The sequence below is a fragment of the Magallana gigas genome, chromosome 4 (genome assembly GCF_963853765.1).
Source record: "Magallana gigas chromosome 4, xbMagGiga1.1, whole genome shotgun sequence".
Lineage (NCBI taxonomy): Eukaryota > Metazoa > Mollusca > Bivalvia > Ostreida > Ostreidae > Magallana > Magallana gigas.
Genome location: NC_088856.1, coordinates 31,262,777 through 31,276,921, shown reverse-complemented (window position 1 = coordinate 31,276,921; position 14,145 = coordinate 31,262,777). Strand labels below are relative to the sequence as shown.

The 14,145-nt window shown below is 33.4% G+C and overlaps 1 long non-coding RNA gene across 1 annotated transcript; it reads right to left on the bottom strand.

Annotated features, from left to right (window-relative positions):
- Positions 1-452: 452 nt before the first annotated feature.
- LOC136274674 (uncharacterized) lies at positions 453-5,998 on the bottom strand. The gene is made up of 3 exons (XR_010713092.1): positions 5,843-5,998; positions 2,268-2,371; positions 453-2,102 (listed from the first exon to the last, which is right to left on the bottom strand). It is a non-coding gene; the product is annotated as an uncharacterized lncRNA (long non-coding RNA).
- Positions 5,999-14,145: the final 8,147 nt, after the last annotated feature.

Here is a 14,145-nt window from a genome sequence, read left to right as displayed (position 1 = left end):
CCCCATTTAAACAAGAAATGCTTTGTCTCTACTTGTGTTTTCAGGAAACTTTTCACAGAGCTTATCTGTAATTAAAATCTATTGTTCTCTACCTGCGCCCCATAGTAACTCCAAACACCTTTCTTCTAGAGAATTATCTAATTCTTAGCTACGCATTTGGGGGGGGGGGGGGGGTGCAAGGTAAATTATCAATCGAATGGCACGTAGCGTCGGGGGGGGGGGGGGGGGGGGGGTAGGTATTTTACTTGCAGCAAATTTCACATTTTTTTATATTTACATAGAAAAAATGAACTATAATGGAGTTGGTCCTTACTTTTTTGAAATCATGTCAATAATTGAATTGTAATTATAAGGAAATTAACAATGAAATTAAAGTTATAGGTACCCCCCTCCCCCACGTATTAGGAGTAGGAGTTTTACAAATGTATGATTTGCTAGGTTTCTTTTTTTGTTTTCAATTTTTGAAAATTTTTTTTGCTTGTTGAGATTATATGTATCTGATCCCCAACCCAATTTGAAAAACGATGCTATATGTACCTGTCTGGTGTATGTACAGGCCACCGCCCTCTTTATTTCTTCTATATAAGCCCTTAGAAAACCGACACCTCCTGAAAACCGGACACCGGCCGTGTTTTGACAGCCTACCATAAACAAACTTGTGAAATAAATCTTCACAAAACCGGCATAGGGTACAGCGACTACTTAACATAGAATTCTAGAGAATTATAGTGTTTTTGTTGCGTTTAAATTTCTGTTTCAAATTATAAATACTAAATAATAATTAATAGCTTAACAAATTATTTTTAAAAATTTAAGGTAGATATGATGGTTAATTTTGTTGACCATCAAGTCTCCTTAACATGGGGTCTCGTATGTTACTTCGCGTATGTTACCTTCGATTTTTTTTCATCGAAAGAAATATTAAAAAACTGATAATTGCTGTAAGCTTATTACTTCTTGCATTTATAAAATAATTAAATACTGATATTGATTTCTATGCCAGACACAGATCGTTGGTCTCATAGCATGCCCAACTTATGTTACGATATTATTTTGCAAACTGAAATTATACCTTTTTTTATAACATTTTTTTATAACATTTTTCAATTGTAAAAGAAAGTTATGAAAGCTTTTCTTTATTTTCCACATTAACATGCAGATATGATATACATAACTGAAACACAAAATATTGAAATAAAACGAAAATGTCTTCGCTCTGAGAATTTCCCTAGTTGCCGCGTGTAATGCTGGACACATCTATATAGAAATAAACATTAGTTACTTAGTATTCGTCACTATATAGTTTCGGTATCTTCCTGACAGTTAAAAGACTTAATTAACAAAAAAAAAAACCAATTAATTTTCTGTGTCATTTTGAAGTAATTTCAACATCCATTATGACAGATACGTATATACCATGCTATAAATATCAATATCTTGATAAGAGTTCAACGAAATTTAATCATAATTTTACTTCAAATTAGAATTTTCATAAGGAAAATTTTGATCTATTGTTTTATACAATACAGCGCCAGTGTGAAACGTGGTGCATAGTGTGACATTACTTTTGGATCAACCCTTGAACTAATACTTATATTTGGGACATTTGAGCAAATCATTATTTATATTGACAAACTTTAAGCAAATTCACAATTTCCAATGAACATTTTTTCTCCAATGTTAGTACGGGTGCCTAGCACGTTAGTCTCCTTTCTTTGTAATACCCGGCTGGGAGTTAGGACACATGTGCAATGGGTGAAGACTTCATATAACATATACAGTTATATTGCCGTCTCCCCCGAATGTCCCGCATTATCTCCTCCCAGGAGCCCCTCGAAGGAACTCAGACACAGATATGAAAAGAGGTGTATGTACATGTGAAAAATAAATAAAGACATGTACTTAGTTGTCACCGTTAGGTATCCGTACATGCCATACTATACCTGGACAATTCGTAAATTTGCTCACACTCAATATTTTGATTTATCCAAAATTAAAATAAATATATAAAAATTTAGCTTTGTAAATTTTTTTTTTTTAAATTAACAATGGACGGAAATTTAGGAAACAAAATCACAAATTGCGTTTCCCGACAATCTGCTCTGAAACAAAATTGAATAGTAAAAGATCTTTATTTAAATTTTATTCAATTTAAAATTACTATTATTGATGAACAATGAAAATTCAGATTAACGTAAACATATGCTTTATGTAAGTAAGGAAAAACTAACATCGTAAATGCAAAAATTTTCATGTTTCATATTTACTGTTTTTTCATCTTCGTGATGATGAGACGAGATCGGATATCTTAGTGAATCTTCCTTTGATGTTAGACATGGTTTTATGCTAAAAGAAACCAAATTCGTTGCCCCTGTAAATAAATTGCAAATTATTAAAGATTTAGAGATCAAGCACAGAAATTCCGTTTTCTGTTTCGTTTAAAGCAATATGAGCTGTATATTTTAGAATTTTATTTGCTGCAAAAAACCTGTTAGTATGCTAAGTCTACATGTAACTTAAACTTTTATGATAAATAAGATTTTAAAAATCATTTACTTTTGTCAGAAGAAAGATTTCTCTTCTAAGGAAGCAGTTCAATTATTGTACAGGACGAGAAAAATTCAATTTTTCTTCAATTAAGGCTTCTTAATGGCTTTTCCCACAAAAATGAGGCTAACAAAAATTAAAAAACCTTGATATTTTTTGTCATTTTAGTAGAAAATAACACATTTTCGTAAACAAATTTTCAGCGTGAAAATTGCAGCTCATATTGCTTTAATAAAAAATAATTTAATAAAAAAAATACATTGAAATATGAACGGAATTTTACAATTATTGCCACAAAAATAAACACAGAATGGTATATAAGACAAATTATAGCTTTATAAGATGGTTTTATTTACATCGGGATCGATGTTTATTTATTTCTTAGCTATTTATCTCTTTGCTTTTGAGAGTCCAGTCGGACAATGAAATTAATTTGTAAGAATTAATTATGATAAAATATGATTGTACTGATTTATTCTTTAAAAAAAAAAACCCACATTTGTAAGCTTCATTAGTTTATAGAATCTTAGAGTTCTCCGGAGGATGATGTAAATGTATAACAAGCTTATCTTTTAAAAAGATTGGTGAGCTAGCGCCGTAGCCATCCTATAACACAGAAGCAGATTTCTAAAACATTGGTTTAAATTCCTGAATCGATTAATTAACAATAAGAAGGCACAGTGGTTTACTGGAATTGTGCTGGTATGGGGTCTCAATTTAGAATTGTGAACCTAGAGTGGGCTTCACATCAGCAATGGCATAGCTCATTGAACTGTGCCTTAACCATTATGTTTCAATTTCGAGGTGAACATTTTCAAGAACCATTGGTACTGTTGTGTAGCAATCGTTTCTTCTCGGGCCTTTCCGGCAAGCTCGGAAAACATAGCCGAGGTTGTTTTCCGAGCTTGAACGAATTTAAGATAAAGCTAGCCATTTATTATAATATTTAAAATAACTTTGCATTATAAGACCTATAGATGCTACTGTTACTTTTTGACATTTTCAATAAAACACAAAATTTCATGTGAAGATGATAAAACGAAATTCAAATGGTACAGTCTATCTACAGTAGTACAGTATTCCCAGAATCCCCGTCTTTGGAGTCGAGCATGCGTATTCCAGTGAAAAAGACTAACGTAGTTGCTAGCGCTAGCAATTATAAACTATCTCTGTCTAGAGTGCAGTTCTCTGTTCAGAAAGATCAGTGACACATGACAGAGTGTGAATAAGAGAGGTGTTAATTACACAGGTTGTAAATGGCTTTAAAATTGGTTGTTTAAGTAATCTGCATCATTATCATAATGTTGTTCTGTTGAATGATTTGTATTAAATGCTTTTTTTTTCTAATTCATTGATTCGTATTTATTTTATTGTAATCTATTTGATTAGGACTTTGTGATAAATCGAACGTCAATGAAACGATTGGCATAAAACTAAGCTTTGATTATACTCTTAATAATATTCAATTTATTTTCGTTTTATATTCTACATACACCTGAAAAATTATTTTAATCTCATTTTTTTATAAATGTTTTAAACCAAAGAGATTTTATCAAAGTTTTAATGTAAACGTTGGTTAATAGTGACACCAGCCTATCGTAGCCAAGTCCCCCAGATCGTCAGAATTTAAAGTCGGCATTCAAGATCAAAGGTTGTGATATATCGATTGGGGAACCCAAGATCATCCAAGAGAGGAGAGAAAAAAAACAACAACGCTGCTTCCAGCAATGAAGGGGAAAAAGACAGACAGCAAAACGCAGTCATTATAAAGAATAAGATTTTTATTAATGGGATACCATACCACCCGCCATCAATTGAACAGATGTTGACCACTCGGACGCCCAGGTGCATTTATCGGCGCAGAGAGCCGAGGACAATGGGTCTCCGGACGACGCTAGGAGAGAAGGCATATGAGAGTTGGTAGAAGGGGGCGCAGGAATCGCTAAGGAGGTGAGGAGAATAACTCCCAGGACCTAAATATCGTAGGATGGTATATTCCCGGTGGTTTTGAAAATAAATGAAAAGAAAGAAATTTTAAAAACGTTTTCTGTACGTGCGACATAATTTGTCTTTCCGAATGTTGGATCGACAAGGAATTTTCAATGGACGGTCCAGATTATAAAGCGTTTATCTTCCCTAGGAAATCCAAATCAACACAAGAAGGAGGCTCTATTATTTTAATTAAAAATGAATACCCCCCCCCCCCCTTAAATCAGTGTTGAGGAAAATTAAAAAAATGTTTATTTACAAATATCTATGGATAGAATACATCTTCAATTCTATTTAAGGAAACTTATTCGCAGTAAATTACAGAAATATATAACAAAACTACGACTATCGTCACATCGCCTGGTAGATATAATATATGTAACACAAATAGAGGGAATAGATTTTGTTTACTTTGCCGAACTAGTGTTGAATGTAATTTTCATTTTTTTAATTGTTTTTCTGTTAAATGTTTGTTTGTTTGCGCAAAATATATAGATGACGGAATATTATCTTAAACTTCTATGTTTAGATCAGTTTAACCGTTTACTCAGTAATACAAATAAGAGGTAAATGACAATGTATTAGTGCTGGCAAATTAAAAGTCGTCATTCTAATAGATAAAAACATATAATAGTTAAATTACATGCACTATTTCATCATTTTACTTTGCTACCAAGCATGATTTTATGTTGATTCTGCCTGTACCTCCAATCTTAATGATAAAACTTTTTTTTCATAACGTGACGAGACCAAGTAATATATAACTTTTAATTTTTAAAAGACGGACTGGTTTAAAGTCGAAATTGAGCTTAGCCCTAATTTGAGCAAATTAAAGGAACTTTTCTTTTTTATCAATCTTTTTTTTTATTGCAAGTAGGACTGTCATACGACCTATAATTTCTTTTTTAAAATCCTGGACAAGCCCTTTTTAAAACGGGATTAAAGCTGTGATCAGAGGTCTATGGTTAAAAACCATACATGAATCACAGGGGCATCGTATCCGCTCTACACCATATGACATATATATAATAATACACAAGGGGTGTATTATTATATATATGTCATATAGTGTAGAGCGGATACGATGTCCCTGTGCATGAATAGACGTTTCATCACTTCTACATTGGCCAGCGTTCGCGACATATTCGCATGTAACGTTTTAGCAACGTAGCATGAAAATTCCGCAAATATCATTCCTGAACTACATATTAATTATTTTAAAGCACTTCAAAAGTATAAATAAGTAAATAAATATCATATGATGGAGTTCCTCGCCAAATTAAAAAAAAAATAGAAGTTCACCTACCTTTTTATACAGGGAATCGATTTAAACAGATCCGTATCTTTGAAAATGTAACTTAAATTTTGATATTAACCGAGTGAGACCTTTATGGAGGATCGTCGTGTCTTGATATAATGACGTAACTACTGGTATAACAGGGGCCATATAGAGGTGCTGACTATAGGTATTCTTATAAAGGACTTTTATCATCGATATTTATAGTATTGGGGTCCGTATGGAGGTGTAACAGGGGCCTCATAGAGGAGCTCGACATAAATAGCTAGCATGATGGAAAAAGTCTTATATCATCGTTATTTTTAGAAACAGGAACTGACTTCACAAAACAGTAAGAATGCACGGTTTAATCGATCATTCCATAACGGGTTGTCAAAGAGAACAGTACAAATAGAATATTATAGCATGGAGTGCATTGAAAACGAGGACACTGAATGAAAGCTGTTGATTTGACAATAAGACAGTCTGCAAAAAAGATTTTAAAGAAGTGACCGTTGACTGCTACGATTTCGCCGATATCTGGAGAACTGAAGAATTTAGTAACTGGAGTGTGCCTCAGCGAGCGCCTGATATAAAACAAGATCAAGCAAAACAGACAAAGTTATCAATGAAGAAAGTCCAAATTGAGAATTATAATGTTCACGCTCAGCAAGATCTATACGAAGATGGGAAAGTTGAATGGATGAATTACGCCAGCGATAGCGCTCATTTTAGGAGAAGAAAACAAGAGTCAACAGACAGAAATGTTTTTTTTTTAATAACGGATACAAAAAAGAGTTTATAAGTGGCAATTACAGGACCATGTCTTGATGATGACGTAACCATTTGTAGAAAGGGACGTGTATTGATTATTTTTATCATCGATATTTATAGTATTTGGGTCCATATAGAGGTGTAACTTGGGCTCTATGAAAGTGTTGGATTAAAAAAATCGAGCATGCTTAAAAAGGTTATAGCTAGTATACAGAGGTCTCATATCATCGTTTTTAATAGAAACAGGAGCGGGTTATACACAATAGTGAGAATGCGCAGAAAAAAAACAAAACTATTATGTTTCATTATTGATTGTCAAAGAGTAAAGTACAAAAGGAATATTATTAATAGCAATGAGCGCATTATATAAAAAAAAACGTGGACATTGAATGAGAATCGTTGGTTTGATAATAAGACAGCATGTCTAAAATATATTATTGTAAAGAAGTAACCCAAGACGACTATGATGTCGGCAACAGCTAGGGAATTAAAATAATTTTTTGGTTAAAACGGAGAGTTATGCCCGTAGTGATCGCTTGATTTGGAAAAAAAAACCTGAATGCAAAACGTTAGCAGGGAAAAAATTACAGTTTGGCGATAATGTTCACACTCTGTTAGTTCCATACGAAGTAAGGAAAGGTGATGGATGAATGACGCCATTATTAAACTTAAGTTAATTTTAGGAGAGGAGTTTAACTGCAGACAGAATGGTTTTGTTACCGATATTAAAAGAAAAATATGGGGTTTTTTTTAAGGACAATTAAAGGACTGTGTCTTAATGATGGCATAACAATTTGTAGAAAGGGGTCCGTAAAGGGGACTCTTATCATCGATATCTATAGCATTGGGGTCCGTCCAGAGGTGTCATAGAGAGATGTTTGGTATAAATAAAATGAGCATGCGTAGAAAACAATTAAGAGGTCTCATATCATCGTTATTTTTATAGAAACGGGAGTTGACTATATAAGGTTTGAGCATGCGCAGAAAAAAATACTGGGTTAATTGATCATTTCGTTATAGATTGTCAAAAAGTACAGTACAAATGGAATATCATAGCATGGAATGCATTTGAAAATGTGGTCACTGAATGAAATCGTTGGTTTTGACAATAAGACATGTAGTGAGCGCTTGATATGTAACAAGATGAATGCAAAACAGACGAGTTAGCAAAGAAAAAGTTCAATTTGGCGATTATGTTCACACTTTGCCAGTTTCATACGAAGACAGAAAAGGTGAACGGATGAACGACGCCAATAATAATGTTCATTTTAGGAGAGGAATTAATTTCATAAGTCAGAAATGTATTTCTTACTGAAATAAGATAAAAAAAAGTTATAAAAGGGCCAGGAGAGGACAGTGTCTTGATGAGGATAGAACTATTTGTAAAACGGTTTCGTATTTAAGACTTTAATCTTATACTCGTAGTGTTTGGGTCCATATAGAGGGTTAACAAGGACCTTGTAGAGGTGCAGGATAAAAAAGAGCAATCATGCGTGGAATAAAAGTTAGGAGGTCTCACATCATCGTACAGCTGATTATACACAAGAGTGAACATGTGCAGAAAAAAGACTATTGGTACGTGCAATCATTTATTTGAGAAAAAAAACCCCATTATTTTAATTACTGTGGTTTTATTTATATTCAAGAGTATCAATTTTCGTGGATAAAGTGAAAATCACAGTTTCAAGGATACATAAATTGGAGGCCAATGACCCTATCAATACAAAATGTTAATAGAAATTGCACTTCAATGAACATTTAATTTCATGGATCAACTTAACGAAATTCGCGAAAATTGGTATTCAACGAATACTGATAAAGCCACAGTATGGGTTGTCAAATAGTACAGTACAAGCCGTAGAGTTATACCCATAGTGAGTTGCTATGGAAAGCCGAACGAATAAATTATTACGCCATTGATAGTGCCTATTTTATGAGAGGAGTTCAACAGACAGGAATGATTTTGTAACCGATGTTTAAAAGAAAAAATAACTATCAAAGGAAAATTATAGGAGTGTGTTTCATGATAACATAACTATTCTAAAAAAAATAATCCGTATAAATGACTTTTAGCATCGATATTTACATGTATTAATAGCATTTGGGTCCGTTTAGAGTTGTAACGGGAGCCCCTGTAGAGGAGCTCGATATAAAAAGCGAGGATGCGTAGAAAAAAATCAAGAGGTCTCATATCATCGCTATTTTTAGAAACGGGAGCTGACTATACAAATTGGTAAGCATGCGCAGAAAAAAATCATTAGTTAAATGGATTATTTTGTTATGGATTGTCAAAATGCACAGTGCAAAAGGAGTATCATAGCATGGAGTGCGTTTTAAAAAACGTCGAGACTGAATGAAAGTCGTTGATTTGACAATACGACATGAGATGAAATGCAAAATACAGACTAACGTCTGTTTGACGATAATATTCATACTCTGCTAGTTTCATACAAAGGACTGGGAAAGGTGAATGGAAGACGCCATTGATAATGCTCATTTTAGGAGAGGAATTCACCAGTCAGAAATGAGTTTGTTACTGAGCTCAAATGAAAAGAATAAAGGCTTTTGAAGGACAATTAGAGGACCATGTTTTGATGGTGACGTAACTATTTGTAAAAAGGGGCATGTATTGAGGATTTTTATCATCGATATGTATAGTATTCGGGTCCGTGTAGTATACAAAGGTCTCATATCATCGTTATTTATAGAAACAGGGGCGGGCTATACAAAATAGTGAGCAAGCCCCCCTCCCCTACCCCTACCCCCCCCCCCCCCCCAAAAAAAAAAGATTGTTGGTTTAATCGATTCCTTCGAATTCATTGTGGATTGTCAAAGAGTACTGTACAAAATTTATACAATTTTTTAGCATGGAGTCCTTTAAAAACGAGAACATTAAATGAGAGACTTTGATTTGACAATAAGACAGCCTGTATAAAAGAATCCAATGCGGGCTCTACAATTTGCCGATCGCTGGAAAACTGAAGAATTTTTGTTAAAACGAAGAGGTTTGCCCCAGTGACCGCTTGAAATGCATGATGAATGCAATGCAAAGTTATCAATGAAAAATTCCAGTTTGGCGATAATGTTCACACTCTGTTAGTTCTATACGAAGATAGGGAAGGTGAATGCATGGATGAATTAGCCATTGAGAATGCTTTTTTTTTTTGGAGAAGAGTTCAACACACAGAAATGAAATTGTTACCAATATTGAAAGGGATGATAAAGTTATCAAAGTGCAATTGAACTTAGAACACTGTGTCGGATAATTATATCATTACCAAAGTGGCATTATTGCACCGTCCTGCTGAAATGCAGCTTCGTAAATGAAAAGTCGAATATAACAAATGAAAGACCATTGTCTATATGTTGTGTATATAAACACTTTAAACCACTTATAACCAGTTTTAGTTTTAGTATGTCTCAGATGACAGGTGAGATTTTTAACTTTTAAAAACTAATACCCCAAAGGAAAATAATAATTCCCATAGGATGAATAGTTTTTCTACAGGAAATATTGAAAATCCTGTAAGATTTTCTTAAAATCCTGTACGAATTACATGAATATATCATATAGGAGAACAGTATTTCCCGTTTGAATTTAACAAGTGAGATACCTTAACCCAAAAGGTTGATATAGCTCTTTAAATAACGGTTTATCATATGGCTTATTTGAATTTTTCGATACATACAGCTTAGGCGGGTGCAAAGATACCACCTTGGAACTGGCATAGTTGCCAGTATCCAGCACAGTGTTTTAGACGATGTACTGTTTGCTTCTTTTATTTTTTTTTACAGGTATATTGTACAAAGTTAGAACATTGCTGTTATATTCTTAGTGAAACTTTTTGTGTGATTAATCCCCCTCCCCCGACGGATTAAGTTTATGATATTGGCGACAATACTAGGTTTACCTTTGTAATCTTTTTTATTAGAGGGGGGCACGATTTCGGATAAGATTTCCCTACATGTCAATTGCTTTCGACGCCACTGAGTGGCGATCTGTACAGATCAGACTCAACCTAACACCAAAGTGAATCCCAACTAAACCCGGGTTTTTTTTCGGGGTTTAGTTGGGGTTTACTCTAGGTATGCTTTTTGAGTTTTAGTTGGGATTTACTTTGGGTTTACTCGTCATCTGAAATTCATTTTTCTCTCATTGATATGATAGTGCTGTCAATCCCTTCATCAATTGTTGATGAAATCCTTCTAAATCATGAATACATTCAATGTAGAGTGCAAATAAAAAAAGATGACCCATTTTTCTCTTATCTAACACCAACTGTACAGAAATAACATACAAAGTTCACAATATTTAATTCCCTTATAACGTTAAGAAACTTGCCATTAGTATTGTTCAACAAAATTTTGGTCCGTAGACCAACACGCCATATCGAATATAATGCCTTTTTAAAATCTATAAAGGTACAATATAATTTTTTTATAAATGTCTTAATAATTTTATGAAAGAATATAATAAAAAATGTGATCAACATTTGAATAATCTTTAGAAAACCCAGCTTCGTTTTCTAAAATTAGCCCAACTGTTCTGCATACTCAGTCAATCTTTCATTAACGATAGACCAAGGCAACGTATAAGTGTAAGTGGTGTTTAGTTTGGAATATTATATTGTATTGTTATCATTATTTTTAGCCGGGCTCTGCTGAAAGCAGAGTCCTGGCTGTAGGCAGGCAAATCGCTAATGTTACTATAAATAGCACTACTTCAAAAGTAAACAAAAAATCCGAACAACGTCAAAGTAAAAGCTTCCGCTATACCAAATAGTTACACAAAGAGACACGTTTTGTCAAAAGTGTTGGCTTATTGTTTGATTTATTTTTAATTTCGAAAGAATTGTCTATCTTTTTAGTTTTCTTATTAATTACGTGTTTTAAATACAAGACAATGCATTTTGGACACATACAATGCGCATGAATTTCCATGAACTACTTTGCTGCGCATTGAAGAAATGGGGATTATATTTATAGCGCTTGTTGCAAAATCAAGACAGCAACCGTTGATTTTTTTCCTACTAGACAGACATATTTTAGTTTATAGCCACTTACAAAAATTGGTCGCTCTCTGACGCTTTGCCGACATTATAAAAAGCATGAGAGAGAGAGAGAGAGAGAGAGAGAGAGAGAGAGAGAGAGAGAGAGAGAGAGAGAGATTTAGTCTTTACTACACAATGTGCATAAAGACACACCAAAAGAGCCCGGCTTTCAGTACTTCAGTACTTTGTTATAAATTGGAAGGTTTCCATGTATCCTCTGTTTATTTACAATAATACTCCAGTTTCAAACATCTTGTTAAATAAGTCCACATAAAAATTCAACAGAATGTCACATGTATTTTTGATATCTAAAAATCCTGTAATTTCCACATTACATATTATTTTTCAATGCTTAAACACATCTAATAATGTTATTACAATGTACTAGTATTTGTTATTGGCTGGTTGATAAAATGATTAAATTTTCCATTAGATAATACTAGAAATTTTAGACAAAACATGTTCACATGGTCCATCATTTTCAATATTACAAAATTTGCTTTAAAAATGAAAAAAAAGATCCTTTAGGTAAGCATTACATATGCTGGCCTTTACCACAATTGGAATTGAGAATTTTTTAGTATTCCATCAGATCAGGCCCCGGGGCCATAAAGGTTAGACGCGCTCAGTTTTGATCTCATTCTCACTTTTACAAAAGAAATATATGGTGGAAAAGTGAGACAGATCAAAAGTGAGCTCGTTTAACTTTTATGACCCCGGGGCCTGGTGTTCGAATATACTTGAATCTTTCATTGTTGGTCTATGGTGATCGATTGCATGTTTTAATGTCTTCTTGTATGATCTTTCTTTTTTATACAAATCATATCTAAATATTTATCCTCAATATTTTTTTCATAATCTTATTGCTTTTCTAAAATTTGTCTACCATATTTACATTCTCTTGTAACCCATGCTTTCATAAAAGCACTCGGGTTTTTATTAATATATGAATACATTTTTTGTGTACCAAAAGCTTCTTTTGCACTTTGTACAAGTAAATTTACATTACCAGTTTCTTCTACAATATTATCAATGTAATTCAAAGATGCATGTTCAGTTGTGCAATATTCAAGTCTATCCTCCAAACAATGATAAGGTACCGAATATTTTACTAGTGTATGTACAACATTATGATAAGTGAACTTTTCGTCGATATTAGTAACCCTTTTTTTGGCTATATGTACATGTATTTGCATATATCCATACATTTGTTTGACAATGCATAATCCTTTGATTCCCTGTCTATAAAGAATTAACATTTCTGTGGTTCCATGAATCGTTAGTACTACATGTATTTTGTAAAATGGAGGTATCAAAACATGGTTTTCAAAATCTACGAGCTCAATACATGTATACTCTTTCTTTACACACCACTCTACTGTTAAAATCACCAACCAGGCCTTACACATTCAATATCAGTTTCAAATGTCACCATTTTTTTTAAGTTCGTCAAAAAGTTTTTAGATGAATAACGAGAGTTCACATGTGGTAACATTATATAAAGAGACCCTGTAATCAAGTCTTTATATAAATTTAGCACTTATCTAGTATAATGCCTTTTTTTACTCTTATCCACAAAACATGGTCACATTCATTGGTAATTAAAGAAACAATGTTGCTTAAAGTGTTGCTACATAGAAAACACCCCCCCCCCCCCCCCCCCCCGATAACTGAGTTGATAGGTTTGACCTTTGTGTAAATTACCACGTTTACTTATGAAAGTGTCACTGTGGTTTTCCACTTCCATGACATCTGCACAATGTTTTGGTTTCCGTAATAACGGTTAAAAGCACAATATAATGTTCATTTATAAATTCTAAAAAAAAAATCTGCGGATTGTAATGTAGAACATAAGCCATTAACATTCAAACTTCCAATTTCAATATCATACACACGAATTGACGATAGTTACGTTGATGGAATGAGAGTACCAATGCAGCGGATGTTGACATCAGACATGTCAAGTGTTAATACAAGATTGAGTCGCGCAGACAAAAGGTATGGATTGGGTGATTGGCTGAATTAATTGCTGAAATAATGATTATTTCAAAGTAAAATCTCTGTTGAATTAATTCAATGGTGAATTGAAGAAGTACTACAGAAAGTAAAGAAATAAGAGGGGTTGAAATAGGGGATGGATGTCATTTTTGAGACTTGGATTCATTTGCTACCGATTGCTGTAAGTTGTAAACAAGCTTAATTTTGACATATAAACGCCGTGGGACACTATATACCGGTATTTCCAGTAATATTTTGTTATACTCTGTCCCGAGTTTTTGCTTCCACCACTTTTCGCTTGATATTTCGATAATGATAAATACCTTTGTGCTCAAACTAGGTTCATCCACTAAATTAAATATGAAAAATGTCCAGATTATGTTTTGAAACGCCCCCTCTACCGCTTCAGATTTCAATTCACACCCTAAAATAGAAAGTCTACGGGGATTTTGCATTGCATCAGCCATTAAAAAGCCCGGATGATGACGTTGTGTTCCTGTGAACTTTAAT